The sequence below is a fragment of the Sinocyclocheilus anshuiensis genome, unplaced genomic scaffold (assembly GCF_001515605.1).
Source record: "Sinocyclocheilus anshuiensis isolate Anshui unplaced genomic scaffold, SAMN03320099.WGS_v1.1 scaffold493, whole genome shotgun sequence".
Taxonomy (NCBI): Eukaryota; Metazoa; Chordata; class Actinopteri; order Cypriniformes; family Cyprinidae; genus Sinocyclocheilus; species Sinocyclocheilus anshuiensis.
In genome coordinates this window covers 865,683-871,333 of record NW_015537963.1, presented here as the reverse complement: position 1 = coordinate 871,333, position 5,651 = coordinate 865,683, and the positions used below count along the sequence as shown (strand labels likewise).

General features: G+C 36.7%; 1 pseudogene; it reads right to left on the bottom strand.

Annotated features, from left to right (window-relative positions):
* Positions 1-565: 565 nt before the first annotated feature.
* LOC107667926 (nidogen-2-like) overlaps positions 566-5,651 on the bottom strand; it is a 24,956-nt pseudogene continuing 19,870 nt past the window's right edge.

The following is a 5,651-nucleotide window of genomic DNA, read 5'->3' as shown; positions in this document are numbered from 1 at the left end:
ACACTATTGTTATTCTGTAAAGCTGCTTTAGCTAAATTTGTTGCATAATTTACAAATTTTGCAACATTGAACTGATTTGAGATGAATAACCACATTGCTGCCTTCTTTAGAACTGCTTATAGCTGAACTTGTTTCATAATTGATGAACTTTACAGTTATTGAACTAAATAAACACTGAACTGAATTGTGCTGAACAATGACACAATACTGTCTTGTTAGAGCTCATATTTAGCACAAGTTTCCATAACTTATTTTTCTGTTTATTACTGTGAAGCTGCTTTGAAAGAATCTCTATTGTATAATGTGCTATAGAAATAAAGGTGACGACTATTATTGTCAAACAGTATTATTTCTATTAAGCCACAAATTAAGATGCCCATATTAAAAATGCTTTACAGACAAAAAGAAGCAAGAAGAACCATGCACTGACATGGAATATGACATTGAGGCATTTGTCAGACGCTTTTATTTAAAGCGATGTACACTGTATTCAAAGTATACTGTATTATACATTTTAAGTGTTTGTATCCTTATAAGATATAGTTCTAGTAAAAGTGAAAGAAAAAAACTGAAGCTTTTACATCATCAGTTGTCAGTGATGTTTGCTGTCAGATGTTAAACAAACCGGTTTTAATTTTCCTGAAGGAGAATGTAATTATGGCTTTGTCTTTTGCAGTTTTCTTAACTTCAGCTCGACGCTGTTTGGCAGACCGTACTTGACCAGCTCCTGTTTTATCTGAAACACAGATGGACAAACAGATCAAACTTTCCCCATGTTGTCTATTTGCACCATATTCTGTTTAAATATTCATAGTAAGTGTGACGTACTTGCTGTAAAAGCATTTCAATGTTGCCACTCTGTGTTAGGTCTGAAAATGAGGAAAGTCTCACTCGAAAACCAACAACATTGTCTAAAGGGGAAAACACACAAACACCTAAAATACTCATTTATATTTGTTGACACTAATCATTCAAAACATTATATGGGGTTATAGGATTATTTTTTTTTTTCAAATCATCATCTATAGATAAGGCTTTTACATTTCAAGATGCTGTTTCTTAGTCCACTGTCCACCCTGAAGGCCCATCGACCGGGAACATCAACATTACTGGAGATCCTGAGGTTTGAGATGGAGCTGCTGCGGTTTGATCCAGGAATCACAAAGTAGTGTATGGAGTTTACTGTGTCATAACCAGCCTGAAAGTGTGTAAAAACATTATTCATATAGACATACTTTTACATACACATACTTGTACATATACTTTTAGTGAACATTTTGTTCACAATACTGAAAACAAGTTTGTTTTACCTGCACTGGATGTCCTGTTACAGCAATGTCACCATAATTCATCAGAATAAATGAATAATTACTGCCTGAAATTAAACCACTTGAAACGATGTGTCCTGCAAAAAAAATGGATAATAACTTTAAACGTAGTGTTCGCTGTTCTGATCTTTTATTTTTAAATTACATTTTTGTATGGCTGAATATTATTTTGTATTAGCATTACTGACTGACCTCAGTCAGTAATGCTGTTTAAATCTAGATTAAAGACACATCTCTTTAGCCAAGCATTCACATAATGCATCTCATAATCTTGTACTGCAGTTATATCTGATCAAATGCACATTATTATTCTTTAGCTTGGGTTGAACAAATAATTTTTGCTTAGTTGGAACAGCAGCTATGCCAATCAGTCTGGATTCAGAACACCTGAGGAGATGATGCCAACCCCTCAGAGGACCTCAGATGGGACCAAATTTTGCTATAAGTTTGATTGCAACATATAATCATTGCTGTTAATAGTATTCATCGTCTGTTTGATTACGTCATTAACTGATTTTTACCGTACATTCATCTCTTTGGCCAAGCATTCAAATAATGCATCTCATAATCTTGTACTGCAGTTATATCTGATCAAGTGCACATTATTATTCTTTAGCTTGGGTTGAACAAATAATTTTTGCTTAGTTGGAACAGCAGCTATGCCAATCAGTCTGGATTCAGAACACCTGAGGAGATGATGCCAACCCCTCAGAGGACCTCAGATGGGACCAAATTTTGCTATAAGTTTGATTGCAACATATAATCATTGCTGTTAATAGTATTCATCGTCTGTTTGATTACGTCATTAACTGATTTTTACCGTACATTTCTGCCATATGTACATCACCTTGACATAGTCACCACTGATAAGCTACTACTAAATATATGTACAGTATTTGAAAAATAATGTGTTTTTTGAACATTAAAGCATGTCAACATATTCTGTTACACCAAATACACAAAATAATGATCTTTAAGATAGCATCATATGACCCCTTTAAAATTTTTTGTAAAGCTGCTTAGCAACTATTTGTATCGTAAAAAGCACTAAACAAATAAACTTGAATTGAATTGACCTCCCCTTATTTTTACGGTTTTAATTTATTATTTTCTCTGTCAATGTCTTTGTGGTCTAATGTGTTAAAGTATTTTTAAACTGAAATGTGGATAAAGTGAAAACAGTAACATTTCAGAAGAATATCAATCTTACTGTGTTGGATACGCTGAAGTAAGCGACTTTATTCCACATTGCAACAAAGACCCAAGAAGCATTGAATTTCAGATTTGGGAAATATGTGTTTATATCCAGAGTGGCGTTTGTGAGAACATTTCCACTGGTGTACTGCTGATACGAAACAACACCTTTCACACGGTTGTCAAGGTCAGTCCAGAGACCAGCAATTATATCTTGGCTTCCATTAGTGGGAAATGAGTAGGGAGTATATACTGATGAGGGCTGGTTAAACGTGAGATGTCCATTATTATTAACCTGAAACATAAGACATATTGTCAAAATCAAAGATCATAGATGAGTTTATAAAGCATCCACCACTCACATGCAGACCTAGAATGAAGATGGAATCAAATTCTTACATAAATCTGCCGGTATGTGCGACCAAAGAACAGAAATGGACTTGACAGCTGAATAACAGGAGAGCTTCCATCTTCAACAGCAGGATTTCTGTCTCCTGCTGCTGAGCTGAATGGGTAGAATATGTCTGGTGCTGCCAACAGAATGAATAAAAAACTTTTTTAAGCATTCTGTTTACTGGCGTTTACATTTAGCAGGACGATGATGACCTTTGATGGGGTACGCATGTAAGTAAAGCTTATCATCCGGCATCTTACGTCACTGCTGCCGCTGATGGGCATCTTTTGTAATGTTGTCTATCTCAAGCAGGCATTGGTGGGCCGAGTTAGTGCAGCCTGTGCCAACAAGGCGGGCTATTTGCACTTAGTATAAATAGACACTCCGTAATCACTCTCTATATGGTCTTGCAAATGTTTTTGAAGAAACATAGTGAATGAGGTAGCAGTGTCTTTAATGAGGTAACAAGAGTATTAAACAAAAATACAGTACTCTTCACTAATATTGGCACCCTTGGCAAATATATATTGTCATTCTAAAGAGCACATGACAATATTTTTGGTCCTTTTTCTTAGAAGTGACTGTATTTTGTAATTTTAATGTGTGTATCTGGTAAAAGTTTAACATTTCTCTCAATTCTTACAAGCACACTAGTATATAGATGAGCTCAGAGCTAATAGACATGAACTGAAAGCCACACACAATCACACACATAAAATACTAATTTGCATTTATTGAAAGACATGTTTTAAATAAACTAATCAATGCAAACACATGGTCTTATATAAACTGTATAAAAAAATAATGAAAAATAATGAAGCTATTTTATTAATAAATGTATTATTATAATATATTATATAAATCTATTATGTACAGGTGCGTCTAAAAAAATTTAATATATTGAAAAAGTAAATTTTTTGTAACTTATTTCAAAAAGTGAAACTTTCATATATTCTAGATTCATTACATGTAAAGTAAAACATTTCAAAAGTTTTTTTTTTGTTTTAATTTTGATGATTAGAGTTTACAGCTCATGAAAGTCAAAAATCCAGTATGTCAGAATATTAGAATATTTCCTAAGATCAAAAAAAAAAAAAAAAGAAGGATTTGCAAAACAGAAAAGTTCAAGTTCTTTAAAGTATGTTCATTTATGCACTCAATACTTGGTCGGGGCTCCTTTAGCACAAATGACAGCATCAGTGAGGTGTGGCATGGAAGCGATCAGCCTGTGGCACTGCTGAGGCACTATTGAGCCTTCAGCTTGTCTGTATTGTTGGATCGACTGGTTCTCATCTTTCTCTTGACTAGGGGTGACCGCGAATTGTCGACGATTTGATGCTTCGATAGGAGGAGCCTGATCCGACTCCCAAGCTCACAGTCGAATATTCGCGGGGTGTTATGATAATGCCATTTTGGCTATATGGGGTTGCTCAAATGTCTGATTTCACATAGAACTACCGGTTTTCTCCCAATAAGTTAATATACAGCCTATTATGATAATGCTGTAAATAAGAATCAGAAAAGAAATTAGCTTTAAATAAATATTTTAACGTGCGTGAATAAATCCAACCAACCCTATAGATTTAAGTTTCACGTTCCATAATCCGTGACCAACAGAGGAGCATGGTGGCAGCCGGTGTAGTGCCGAAATTTGCACCCTGCCAGATTATGCATCCCCTGGTATTGGTAGGTTTAGGGTTAGGTGTGGGGGAGGGGTTAGGATCAGGGGTGGGGTTGGGATTAGGCAATCAGGTAGCGACTTCAACGAGGGGGTGCATAATCTGGCAGGGGTGCAGAATTCGGCACAACACCAGCAGGGATTTAAAACAAGTAAATTGACCCAAATTGACACAGGCAGAGTGAAAGACAGGAGTTTTTTTGATCAGGTAGGGTACAAGTGATTTGAAAACATTTTGGCCGGTTTATATATATTGTGTATATATTCTTTATCTCGTATAGGATGCATTTGGTTGAGTTACGCTGCAGTAAAGCGCTTCATTGTATGGTGATTATCTTCAGTGCGCAGTGTGAGCAGGACTAACAAATGATGTTTTATTAACAAAGTTCGGGAGGAGCACGTTCAGATAATTAACCCGGCCAATTCAGCATCAGCAATTACACCGTCTATCCTATCAGCTCGAGAGAGAACTTCTATAAATAGCCCAAGCCATCTTTCCTTCATTCTCTCTACAGTACTTCAGCATTCGGTTTGCTCCTTTTGCCTTTTTATCACAGACCCAATTTTTCCCGTCCAACGATGAGACCGATACTAGGGAATTTTCAGATCCTCCTCCACAATTTGCCAGCCCCATGATGATCACTCCTTCTCTGCCAGACACGACCGCTGAGCACCAGGCTTCATCACGGTCACCGCTCTTCTCGACCAGCTACACGCCCTCCACGACGCCGAGGCTTAACCTCGCCTCCACTGGCGAGACTTACAACTTCCCCGGCATCCTCTCCTCTTATCATTCGCCCGTACCAGCAACTCCTCCGATCGGAAAGTGGACAGTATTTAAAGGAACAAGCCACTATTTTTGAAAATAGGCTCATTTTCCAACTCCCCTAGAGTTAAACAGTCGAGTTTTACCGTTTTCGAATCCATTCAGCCGATCTCCGGGTCTGGCGGTAGCACTTTTAGTTGTAGCTTAGTATAGCTCATTGAATCTGATTAGACTGTTAGCATCTCGCTCAAAAATGACCAAAGAGTTTCGATATTTTTCCTATTTAAAACT